Consider the following 13,665-nt stretch of genomic DNA (forward strand, 5'->3'; position numbering starts at 1 on the left):
CCAGAACGCCACTTTGGCGGCCCTACGTAGTGGTGTTGATGTAGCGCAGGTCCCTCACCTCGATCTGAAACCAGTAATCCGGAGGGGAATCCGTAAATGCTGGCAGCACATGTGGGACACACACACAGAAAACAAGCTCCACTCAGTAAAACCAAACCTAGGAAGATACACAACAGAAAAACAAAACAGATTCATTGAGGTATCCATTTGCAGACTGCGAATAGGCCACACTTACGCTACACACGCATATCTTTTGAATGGAACACTCCCACCTGTTTGTAACAAGTGTGGGGAACGGCTCACCGTACTCCATGTATTAATTGAGTGCACATTCTGCAATGAAGCCAGAAAACGGCATTTCCCGAAAATATATACCTACAACATTCCACTACATCCTTCACTGTTTTTAGGAGATGAACCTATGTTTACAAACAAAAGTCTTTTAAGTTATCTTGCAGACATCAAGTTTTTAAAACTCATCTCGTACAGTGCGTGACCTCAGAGCCTACGAGCAGTGAGTGAGGCCCTCATGCTCCCTTTGTCCGCACGGGAGGCCCACTCTCGTCGCATGCTCTTTGGCTCGAGGTGCATCACGTTGCACCCATAATCCATTTCAGCCACCATTATGAACATCTTCATGCTTTAGTGGACGGGCCCTCTACACCCATATATACAGTATTTTAAGATGTATCATACTCATTTCATACATATTTTAAGCACAAACATGACTATTGAAAGACCACATAACATAGTTCTGGCGCTCTTTGGTCTTAGAAACCCTTGCGCCAATAAACCACAAACATACATACACATACAAAACAGTGACTGTGGCGTCGGCTAGAGGGTTCCGTAAAAATATTTATGAATTAGGCAACCAGCATAGAGGGTTTCTATTCCTTATGTTAAAGGGAAGGTGAAGCGGTTTTAGAATTAAAAGGAAAGTTGACTAGCAGCAAGTACACATTGAATAGTTCATGTGTACGAAATATTTTCGCAATACATGCAATAGAAGCAGCGCAATGAGCAAACAAAAGTGGCCCGATGCCCCGCCCTCATCTCGCCGCGTGATGCCGGAAGACCGAAGAGCGCGGGCGAAAACCGGCTGAAAAACGTCATACCTGGACTTCCGGCTGGATCGGCCACCTCGGCCATGCTCTTTTCGCCGTGTTTCCTTGTGAATGATACTTGTTGTTGTTGTGGTTGATAGCACTCATTTGTACAATTTTCGTGTTCAAAAAGTATGCACGAACGCCAAACGAGGCATACGTTATCATGCCGTATTCCTAAGCAGAATAATGCCACGCCGGGATGCTTGACAACATACGGAAGCGACAGCCGAGGTGGCTGTGCTTGATGACAGAGAATATACTACACTACGTTAAATACTTTGTAAACCGCTCCAATGCGTTTTTTTATTTTTTTTTTATTTTTGATGCGACGGACGGGAATGTTCACATTAGATTCTAGATTTAGGAAGGATGGGGAATACTGCTGCACTTTGGCCGGGGATGTTTCGTTCCATTCCAGAAACCAAGTCACATTTGTTCAGGAAATACTTGTTTCGTTAAACACAGCGGTTTTCTTTCCCTATGGGCTCAGGACAGTGTTCAAAAAAACAATTTTTTGGCGAAACTAAAACAAGGGGCCAATCCTGATAGAAGTTCTCTCCCGGCTAAGAGGTAAACAGTATTCCTTCAAAGTAAAAGAACCAAGACAACCAGATTACTTATTTTGCAAGTGTAGATGTCACGATAAGGTGATGTCTGTCTGGAATTTAAAAAAAAAAACACCACTCCGAACCACCACCGTGCCATAATTTGTGTTGACTGCGGGGGCCTAATTTTTTGCCCAAGATTCCGTGTGGCTGCATGTTATAACCTGGCAAGCACTTGTTGTCACTGAACCTCAAGTGTGCTCTAGTGATAGTCGGTGATATATATAATGATGATACTAAAAAAATAAAAAATTAAGAGCGAACAGTAAATATACGGCCTCTGTCCGACTAGCGCGGTAAATGCTTAAATCTAGAAATGCTGAAAAAGGCCAACGATTCATTATCACAAACATTTGGTGATTGTTACCTAAAGTAACGTAACTACAACGTAACAGCCTTGTCCGACTGGTCTGTTAATTATAACGAGGTGGTCGTAATATTAAAGCAGAATGCGCAACGCACAAGCGAAAATCAAGTCTACTACAGCCAATAATGCTGAGCAGCCACTAGTATGCTGCAGTGTTTTCAGAATAAATGCATGTGAAGCAGTAAGACTCCACTCATCGAAGTGCAGCTAGCAATCGCGGAGGCGCCGTAGCGCCGCTGCGGAAATGGCGCGCGCGTGTGGGTCTGTGTACGGGGATGAGTAACGGGGCTGGGGTGGGCGACAACGAACAAAGGAAATGCGGAAGCAGAGTCTGCTTGTTGGTTTATGCGTTTACCGACAAGATGTGTCTCGCATATACGTTTACAGTGCATAAACGTTATTTTTTCGCGCAGTGCACGTACGTGCTTTTCGCTGGGAGATTGTTTATAAAACGCCCATTAATCTTCGGCATAAATGGTTTTGTGTATAATAAGAAACAGTTAAGGCAGTACCTAATATTAACATAAGGTATAAAATCCCCCTATGCTGGTTGCCTAATTCAAAAATATTTTGATGGAACCCACTAGTCGACGTCACAGCCACTGCTTTGGGGTTCTTTGTCGTGTAAAGCAAATTTAAGCTCTAAGATAATTGAACCAACAGCACGGGAAATTATAAAACAAACTTCCAGTCATGTGCGAAGATTAAACTGCAAGCTAAATTGCCGCAAAGCCAACCGTGCGATCGTTCGCAATGCTTCCGACAACCCGCACGGCCGAAGGGTGTCCTCCTTTGACGTCATGACGGGCGGAACCAATCAGGGGCGTCAAAAGACGAAAAGCGCGCGTCCTTCAAACGGGGCCGCGCTTTTTGCAAGATAAATGCCACTTGGACTCATGTACGATAAATTTCAATGATATTCGGAATCAGCGCGCAAGGAACTATATAACTGTTAATCTAACTCAATTTTTTTGGAAAGCGCTTCAGCTTCCCTTTAATATTAGGTACTGCCTGAACTGTTTGTTACTATATACGAAACCATTTATGCCAAAGATTAAGCGGCGTTTTATAAACAATCTACCAGCAAAAAGCACGTACGTGCACTGCGTGAAAAAATACCCTTCATGCGCTGTAAACGTATATGCGAGACATATGTTGTCATTACACACATAAACCAACAACTGGACTCTGCTTCCGAATTTCCTTTGTTCGTTGTCGCCCACCCCAGCCCCGTTACTCATCCCCATACACAGACCCACATGCACGCTCGCGCGCGCTATGTGGGCAGCGGCGCTAAGGCGCCTCCGCGATCGCTAGCTGGATATCGATGAGTGGCGTCTTACTGCTTGAGTTGCATTTATTCTGAAATCACTGTAGCATACTGGTGCTTCCGCAGCATTATCGGCTTGGGTTTTTGAACACTGTTCTAAGCCCATAGGGAAAGAAAACCACCGCGAAATAAGTATTTTCTGAACAAATGTGACTTTGGTTCTGGAACTGAACGAAACAGAAACATCCCGGCCCAAAGTACAGCAGTATTCACCATCCTTCCTAAATCTAGCATCTAATTTGAACATTCACGTCCGTGGCATAAAAAAAGACAAGAAAAAAAGAAAAACGCACTGGAGTGTTTTACAAAGTATCTAACGCAGTGCAGTATATTCTCTGTCATCAAGCACAGCTATCTCGGTTGTCGCTTCCAGATGTTATCAAACATCCCGGTGTGGCATTATCCTGCTTAGGAATATGGCATGGTAACGCATGCCTCGTTTGGCGTTCGTGCATACTTTTTGAACAGGAAAGATGTACAAATAAGTGCTATCAACCGCAACAACAATAAGTATCATTCACAAGGAAAAGAGCATGGCAGAGACGGCCGATCCGGCCGGAAGTCCAGGTATGACGTTTTTCAGCCGGTTTTCGCCCGCGCTCTTCGGTCTTTCGGCATCGCGCGGCGAGATGGGGGTGGGGCATCAGGCCACTTTTGTTTGCGCATTGCGCCGCTTCTATTGCATGTATTGCGAAAATATTTTGTACACGGGAACTATTCAATGTGTACTTGCTGCTAGTCAACTTTTTTCTTAATTCTAAAACCACTTCACCTTCCCTTTAATGGAGCATGTAGTTCTAAACAGACTCAACAGGTTCATGGATGAGAAGGGGCTTTTCCCTCACACCATGATAGGATTTTGACCCAAGCTATCAACTCAAGATGTTATGTTGAGACTTGAACATGAGGTTATCGACGGGAATGGCTGCTCTCCTCTAGACACCAGGGCGGTACTGGGGTTGGATTTGACTACGGTATTCGACAATGTTAGGCATGACGCGGTGCTGGAAAACTTGGTAAAACTAGGCGTGAGCCCCCGAACCTACGACTACGTGAAAGACTTTCTAACGGACCGGACAGCCACCCTAACGATTGGCGGCATCAAATCTGGCGAGTTGGAGTTGGGAAGCAGGGGCACACCGCAAGGTTCGGTCCTCTCGCCATTCCTCTTCAACGTCGCGATGATCGGCCTCCAAGATATGCTAAAAAAGATAGAGGGACTACAGCACAATATCTATGCGGACGATGTAACCCTTTGGGTGGCGAGAAACAGCGACGGAAAGACGTTCTGCAGAGGGCCGTAGATGCAGTCGAAGCGTATGTTAACTCTTTCACGACGGCGCCATAGGCTATCGGAAGCCGGCGTCCGATGATTTCAAATTTCCCACAAAACCTGAAACCCGCGCTCCACAGACAACTATCGCCATCTGGTGTGTTCATTCGCAACTTCTCTTTCAATTTCGGTTTGGTTTGTTTATGTGTCTCATGTGGTGGCGGCGTAGCAAGAGAAATTTGAACCGAAGGGGGAGGGGAGGAGGAGGAAAAATGGCGTCGGGTTCGCGCCGCACTCCACACAGTCGGACTGCTGTAGCAAGCACTTCGGCAGCTCCTGCTGTCAATTTTTCTGATTCCAGCAGCAGTGAGGGGTCAAGCATTGATGTGGGATCTTCAGATTTCAGTTAGGACGACGAAGCTCCGGTTCAGGTGCCTCGCACTTCAACAAGCGCTGGCAGGTAATTTCGTTGTGACTCCAAGCTGTATTTATAAACAAAACGTGTTTCATATCTGACGACTGCGGTTTTGATTTTGTGTTTAGGGTCTCGAGAACGTACAGCCGGGATATTTTGCCAAATGCACCGCGCCGTATCGCGCTATCACCTTCAAGATAACCTTGCGCTCGTGTCAGATTAGCGCTGCAGGGTTCAGGTGCGACCCTTGTCGAGAGCGCTCGATATTTGTTTTTCTTGTTTTTTACCACCGAATTGATAAGGATTTTGTGCGAGGACACTAAAGAGTATACCGCGTAATTACCCGATTCTAACGCGCACCCGATTTTCCTGACAAAAAACCGAAAAAACTTGCACCTCCGATTGTAACGCGCACGGAACCGTGTGAGCAAGAAAAACGAATGCGAGAGAAACGGGTGATTTATTTCCCGAAGTAATTTCACTCATCTCACTCCTCGTCGCTCTCCGCTGACCACAACATCTCGTCCTCGGTGCCGTCAAGCACGTTCGCGATGAAACACACTTCTTAACTAACGTTCAACCATGGTTGATGGGATCGTGGCCCACGCCTCACACGCCCATCCCGCGAGCTTCTCCATAGGCGAACGCTTCAGCTGACCGCTCGTTTTGAACGCGTGAGAGCCGCTGCTGCCATTGCTGTTATCAAGCGCGCAAGTGGAACGATTTGACAATTTGTGTGAACACCGATAGAAAAGCCTAGGCGCCTATGCTTCCTGCGTGCGAAAAATTGTTGCTAAAAGCTTTAGCGCCATCTTGACTTGGTGATGGCGATGGGTGGGACGAAATTTTTGCTGTTTCGGTTTCGTATCCGATTCTAACACGCATGTGATTTTTCGACCTATTTTTCCGGAAAAAAAGTGCGCGTTAGAATCGGGTAAGTACGGTACTTGGATGCACATTTTACAGAGACTCTCACCCTTGAGTGCCCTCGCGGCGTGGCACAGCCGTCAGTTGCGCTAGGTTGACGGGCCCTCAAAAATCCAAAACTTGGTGTACACTGTTGATTTATATATTGAATCATAGCCAAGGAACGTAGGAACATTTTGTATATTTTAAAATACCTGAAATAATTTTTTGTCTCGGTAAAAGTGCCAATTTCTGTTTTTCGTATACTTTTCTTGGGGGCTTTTTTCTGATTACTTGACGAATAAACTGTAAGTAATTGTACCTTTATCAAAACTGCTGCTTTGTGTTTGGAAGAGCAATCTATAAGCTACAATTTCATGCATAGCAAGGCTACGTGTGTCCAGTAGCTCAAGAGAAAAAAAAAACGTTTTGTGGAGGCCCTTAAAATCGGCCGTTTTTCCGCCGTAATGAAAGAGTTAAGCCGAGAGGCTTGGATTGTTCCCCACAAAAGTCAGAGCTCCTGCTCTACCAACCAACCCTGAAGGGACGCAAATTGGCAACCACGTCACCAATCCAACTCTATGCCAACAGGGGCAGCTCATTCCAACGGTAAACAGCATCAGGGTGCTTCGCCTCCGAGTTCAGGCTAACGGACATAATATCGAAACCATAAGGGCACTCGAATTTAGCCTCTCTCAAACAAGCCGACTCGTCTCGCGAACTGCCAGCCGGCACCATGGGATGAAAGAAAGTAACCTCATCCGATTAGTTCAGGCATTCGTCGTAAGCCGCATGATCTACGTCGCCCCGTACCTGAAGCTCAGGATGGACGAAAAGAACAAAATAGATGCCATGATCAAAAAGGCCTTCAAACAGGCACTAGGCATACCTGTCACTACCCCGAATGAACAGTTCAAGGCACTGGGCCTGCACAATACCCTAGACGAGCTGATTGAAGCTCAGAGGATCGCACAACTGGAAAGGCTCTCCAAGAGCCCGACTGGGTGACACATTTTAAGCTCCCTTAGCATCAACTATGAATCTCGAGCTGGAGCTAAATTGGACATCCCAACTGAGATCAGGGCGAGCATATACGTCCCGCCGCTGCCCAAGAACATGCACCCCGTACACAACGCAGAACGCAGATGTGCAAGAGCACAGGCACTGCAAAAAAGATTTGAGAGGTCTGAGGACGTGGTTTACGTGGACGCCGCCGACTATGACGATCGTGACAACATGGCCGTAGCCATGGTAAATCGACAGGGCGATCCAGCCACTTCCGGCACGATCGTCACGACGTCGCCTGGGAGGAGGCGGCCATTGCCCTGGCAATGACGGCATCCAGCAAATACAAATTTATAGTGAGCGACTCCAGGTCGGCCTTCCTCAATTTCTCGAGAGGGCGCGTGTCGTTGGAAGCGCTTAAAATCCTGCTGGCCGGTTTCTGCGGCGATCGGGTCAGAGGGGTCCAAATAGTCTGCGTGCCGGCCCACTGCGGTCTCCCGGGGAACGAGAACGCGCACGCCGCGGCTCGAGGTCTAACCAACCAAACTGACGCCGATGATTCCACCGTAGACACGCACTCGTTTTGCTGGTTGGGGCGGGACAGGCTGGTATCTTATCGAGACATACTAGATCATTACAGCCTTGAAAGAGTGAGATACCCTGTACCACACAGAACTTTAACTAAGTGGCAATCAGTGGTATGGCGTTTGCTCCAGACCAACCCGTTCCCTAACCCTGTAGCCCCGGGGCTGTACACAGCTGAATGCAAAATTTGTAAAGGCAGAGTGGACCTCCAGCACATGGTTTGGTCGTGTCCCATCAAGAGTAAACAGGTACAGCAGAAAGGACGCCCTTTCTTAGACATTAGAACCGTGGAGCAGTGGGAGACCGGGCTGCTCAGCTCCGATCCCGAAGCACAAGTCGAACTCGTCCGGATGGCTGAAGACACTGCCGACGCCGCCGGGGTCCAAGGACTTCTGGCTGCCACCTAAAAAAGGCAAGAGGACTGTGGAGGATCTCCAACCTCTTCCTTTTCCCACCAGGCACACAATAAAGTTGTTCTCTCTCTCCCTGCAACATTTGTAAGTGGTCACATAAGTAGAACTACTTTGGCATGCAGAGCAGTATGTGCGGTCTCATTACCTCTGCTTCCCTCCTGTGCACTTAAACTTGCCTAATCACAGCGATGGGACTGCTGACTCATTTGCCCCAAACTACACTTAAATCTCATTATAACGAAGTCAAACGGGCGCCAATTTTTTTTCGTTATAACCATTAGTTCGTTATAGCCACTGACTAATTGTAATACTGATTACCGTACGCGACGGCATGCAGACAAAGGTAGGTCACCGAGAATGCATCAGCTACCGTAACGGTCGCGGCCGCGCAGTAAAGTGCTGCGCGGAAAACAGCAAAAAAACTGGAATCAGACATGCGGAAACTGATTTTTATTTACTCGCCGCCTACCACGTACCCTTTTACGTAGATGGCGTGAAAAAATCTGTTATGCTGCGCTGATTCATCTTCCTTAACCGAAGGACAACCCTCTCCGCAGCATCAGCTATGTCGAGGCCGTCTTCGCTGTCTTCGTGCCCGCCGAAGTAGCGGCGCAGCAGATCCACCGTGTCCAGCACCTGGGAAGATGTCGGCACGTCATCCGCGCAGGGTGGAGAGTCGTCGTCCTCGATACACTCGTCATCGCTTCCTTCTTGCGGCCGAGCAGCGCCGAGCACGTAGTCACTGTCCGCTAGTTCCTCCGTGGTCACAACGTCGGAATCCATGCTCACGTAGTCGCAGAAGGTTTCGCCTCCACGCACGACACCAGAATCAATGAGTGCGCTCCACGACGCCACGGCTTCGTTCGATGCAGAAGTGTCATCGGGGGCGCCAACTCGGTCAGGTGACTCGTCGCTGTCACAACTTCTTTCGCTGGCAGCAAATGCACGGCGAAAACAGTTGGCGATGGTGTTGGCAGTGACTCTCATCCATGCTGCATGAAGCATTTCCATCGCCATGTACAAATCGATCTTGGTGTCGCGTTTCAGGCGCATGTTTAGAAGGAGCCGGTCTATAACCCGCTTTCTATAACCAGCCTTCAAGGACATGATGACGCCTTGATCGAGAGGCTGTATCACCGCTGTGCAGTTGGGGGGCAAGAACCGAAGTTCGATGTTTTCAAGCGCCACACCTGTGTGATAGGCCGAACAGTTATCTAAGAAAAGGCATATCTTGCGATTCTGCCTCTTCAACTTCTCGTCCCAGTCACGCAGCCACCCCGCAAAAACGTCCCGTGTCATCCAGGCCTTCCTGTTAGCAAGGTACTTGAGTTGAAGTCGCCTCTTTCCCTTAAAGCACCGCGGCGATGTGCTTTTCCCTATCACCAAAGGGGGGATCTTCTCCGATCTATTTATGTTCGTGCACAGGAGCACGCTGACGCGGACTTTGCTGTGTTTTCCACCCCGACACAGCTCTCCCTTCAAGGACAGAGTCCTCTGCGGCAACATTTGGTAAAAGAGCGCTGTCTTGTCAGCGTTGAACACGTTTCGTTCTCCGTACTTCCGAACGACGGGTCCAACGTTGGCTTGCACCCATGCCGTAGCCGTCTCTTCGTTGACGGATCGGGACTCGCCCGTGACGACTCCGCCGCCGATATCGCGGCGTTCCTTAAATCGCTGTAGCCAGCTGTCGCTTGCAACAAAGTTGTCGCAGCCCAAAATACTACAAGCGAAGTCGATCGCTTTTCTCTGGAGGAGTGCCCCACTCACGGGCAAATTCGACGCCCTTGCATCTAAAAACCATTTGAAGAGAGCCTCTTCAACGGCTTCAAAAGCAGGAGACCGCAACTTCTTCCGGCTACCTTTAACGCCACGTGCGACAGCGCCCGTGATGGCTTCCTTGCTGCCGAGAATGGTGGAGAGGGTGCTCGGCGCGATTCCGAAGTCCTTGGCCACTTGCGTTTTCTTAGTCCCTGCTGCCACCGCTCGAATTATGGCTGCCTTTTGGTCGAGAGCGATAACTTTGCGTTTACGCTTACATCCACTGCTGCTGTCGCTCATTGTGCTCTCGTGAAACACGCCACCAGGGACTCCGGAACTATTTTGGGAGTGGGGGGGCAAGTACTGCCGTATTTTTCATCACCATCATCATCATAAGCTTGTCTACGCCCACTGCAGCATAGAGTTAATACTACTGACTGCACTGCAGGGCAAACGCTTCTCCCATAGCTATCCAATTAACCCTGTCCTGTGCTAACTGCGACCAATTTATGCCCGCAAGCTTCTTGATCTCGTCTGTCGCGGCTTTTTACGTTTTGTTTTCTTTTTATTTCTCATATTTGGCCATTTTATATATTTTTATTTTATTATTTTAATAATTGGTATAATTTTATTGATGTCTATGATTTCTTGTTTAAATTTTTCGTATTTATTTCACATGTTTGTATTCTCGTTTATTCTGCATTGGTATACACTAAAAATAGTTTCAGAAGTAAGGAATGCTTGCGCAGATTGCGCAAATGATGAAACGGGTTCGAAAGCTGGAAAAACGTTTTTTTTAATATTTCAGCATTCGCTCCTGCAGTAAAGTAAATTTGAACGGGCGAAACTCCAGAAATGTTACACTAAACAAGAAAGTAGACACTATAGTTACAAAGCTATTAGCGCTGATAGACGAACTTCATGGCTGGCACGGGAGGGACAGGGCAGGGGAGGCTCTCAAAGGCGGCCGAAGGTTGAGGTTCGTTCAGCCGTTCTACACACAAACTAGTTCTCTTCTTGTGCACGTGGAGCAGAAGAAGGTGTGTCAGCCTCCTCTGCGTCATTCGATTGCGTAAAAATGTTTTTACTCGCCTCAGAGCACTGAAAGATCGCTCTCCTGAAGCAGCTGATGCAGGCACAGAAAACACGAGTTGCAGGTACCGGACAACCTGGTCCATCATCTCTCGCAGATCTGCAGACTTACCCTGCAGTATCTGTAGAATGCGTTCACTTGCGGCCAGACCCTCGTCACGCAGGAGCGTTGGGAGAAGCACGAGTTGCGCTGAAAGCCTCCCTAGTGAAAATGTTCAACTGGGAATCCAACTGGTCCCAACTGGTCCCAGTTAAACTGGGTTATGGAACAATTCCCAGTTGGGACCAGTTGCAACTGGTCCCAACTGGGACCGCTGGGAATCCCAGTTGGGACCAGTTGCTGCTGGTCCCAGTTGCAGTAAATCCCAGTTGGGACCAGTTGAAACTGGTCCCAGTTGGGACCAGCTGCAAGTGGAATAGCTGGGAATGGCCGCAACTGGTCCCAGTTGGGACCAGTTGCGGCCATTCTCACCTACTCCACTTGCAGCTGATCTCCGGCACTCCCCGTTCCACAATCATCTGCAGCGGGACGTTTCTCCCAACTGCACTTGACTGCGCAACCAGGTAGCACCAACAAATGGCACAAAACAGCAGAGCTTCTATGGTGTCATTTATTAAAACTGCATCAATATAGTTCCTCCTCATTGCTTCCTTGGCTCACAACGATTTTTTCACTCTGCTTCGATGGTGTCCCCGTATCAGCAGGCGAGGGTGAGGTGGAAGAATGGCTTGCACTTGTTCTCAGCATCCGCCCCCTAGGCTCCGGTCTCTGAAAATGTGTAATTTGGCAATTTAGATATGCAGCACGACAACCAGATTTTATGGGTCAGCGTACGTCCGACGTATCGTTAGATTCTAGGATCGGAGTAAGTCCGACGTACCTTTAGACACAGCGTAAAAAAACATACCTAGGACGTGTGGTTTGTGAAAATAAAATCAAAATAAAGTAAAATTTAAGTCAACTTCCTTCATGAGCGGTCGCCGGTGCAATTAAGAACGAAAGCGCGTAGAAAACACGTTTGTTGAGCACAGTATATTTGTAGAACTAAAGTTCAAGCAGCAATTAAATGGCCAGTTCATGATAGTCACGCACACAAAAAAAGAAAAAAAAAAACAGACACGTACGTACCTGCACTGTCAAGAGTCCAGCCGAGGCAAAATCCTTTGTCCCTCAGTCTTATTCAACTTGCGATAGCTGCACCTTGCTGGGGAAAAATCCTTGAGACCTCAAGCACAACTTGCTTGTTATAGAGCTTATGCATATAATCTATAGTGCTCCCACGAAATATTTAAACGTAGGCTATCAGATAACAGTAGCGTTACCACGATTACTGCGATCACGTTTTACCTGTACGGCGCCATTTGCCTTTGTACGAAACTGCAGAAACCACACGACTAAAATTTTGAATAAATACGTCATTTAACATTTAATTAGCCCAAAAAAATGTCAAAAATTACAGAATGCAATATTTTTTAGGTTTGTTTAAAATATAAATTGTACACCAGTTTGTTACTTGGATACACGATGATTGAACGCCTCTAAAACGGCTAACTTAACATCGTAGTGGCGTATCAAAATGGACGCTACTGTGGCTCATAAACATGACGGAAAGAAAAGGTTTTCCTCCATGCTCATAAACGTAGTTCATAAAAATCACACGTTGAAGGCAGTCTTAATGACGGGGTTTTTCTGCCACGGCAATTGTGTCCGCGACATCTGCACTTCTGTCCTTCTGTCTGCTACCTGTTTCCAGCTGGCGTTCCTCGCGATTATGCTTGTATTTGCTTGTATGCCCGGTAAAAGCGCTCTTGCCTAATTTGTTTTCCCGCACATCAAGAAAAAAAATTTTCTGGCGCGTCGCAGGCGTCGTGAAATCTCCCCCCTATCCGAAACTCTAATTCCCTGCAGCGCGCCTCTCGGCTACCGTGCTCGCGAGACCGTCCTTCGCCGTCGCGACCGTTCCTCTCACGGCCCTAGGACGGCCGTCTCGATCGCCAGCGCGCCCCTACATCATACGCGTCGACTGGGTGTTGCGGAGTTGTGCTGGAAGAAAAGTATAAATGGATGAGGACAGGAGGAGAAGTTAAGAGGGATGGTAATTTACAAAGCCGAGGGAGGAGAAAATAATATGCAATGGCAGGAAACGGTGAGAGAGTTCGGGCCACCCGCCGGTGCGCGAGAACGGCAATTTTACGACGTCTGATTTTGTTAATTAATGGTACCTCGGGTTAAAAGCTGCTTTGTAAAAGCTTGCGCAAATTCAGAGGAAACAATGATCTGTAACACTATACATTGATTCTACGTTGAGCATGCCTACCACATGAGACCAGCTTAAGCCCAACTGGGACAAGTTGGCCCCTTTCAGATTCCCAGTTGGGACCATGCCTCCCAACTGGGACCAGTTGTCCCATTTCAACTTCCCAACTAGGACCAGTCGCCTCCCAACTGGGACCAGTTGCCCCCTTTCAGCTTCCCAACTGGGACCAGTCGCCTACCAACTGGGACCAATTGCATCCCAACTGGGACCACTTAATTCCCCACTGGGACCAGTTAATTCCCCACTGGGACCAGTTGATCCCAGTTAAGACCAGCTGAAAGATTTTCACTAGGGCTGCTGATGTCAAAATCTGCAGCCTGTACTCCTAAAAGATCCTTTAGGTCGTCTGCCGCGAAGTATCGACCTTCAGCAGAGTCGGCGAAAATGCGCTCGAGGCCAATCAGCTGCTCCATGCCAGGCTGTTCGAATCGCCGTCTGTTTTGGTCGCGCCGTCTGCGCCACCGCCGAAGTCCCGGGAATGAGCACGCC

At 48.0% G+C, this 13,665-nt stretch overlaps 1 long non-coding RNA gene across 1 annotated transcript; it reads right to left on the reverse strand.

The window, feature by feature from the left end:
* Window positions 1-11,455: 11,455 nt before the first annotated feature.
* LOC144168677 (uncharacterized) lies at window positions 11,456-13,124 on the reverse strand. The gene is made up of 2 exons (XR_013322197.1): window positions 11,988-13,124; window positions 11,456-11,627 (listed from the first exon to the last, which is right to left on the reverse strand). It is a non-coding gene; the product is annotated as an uncharacterized LOC144168677 (long non-coding RNA).
* Window positions 13,125-13,665: the final 541 nt, after the last annotated feature.

This window comes from Haemaphysalis longicornis, unplaced genomic scaffold (genome assembly GCF_048455015.1).
Source record: "Haemaphysalis longicornis isolate Haplotype H1 unplaced genomic scaffold, Haemaphysalis longicornis Haplotype H1 scaffold_1, whole genome shotgun sequence".
NCBI lineage: Eukaryota > Metazoa > Arthropoda > Arachnida > Ixodida > Ixodidae > Haemaphysalis > Haemaphysalis longicornis.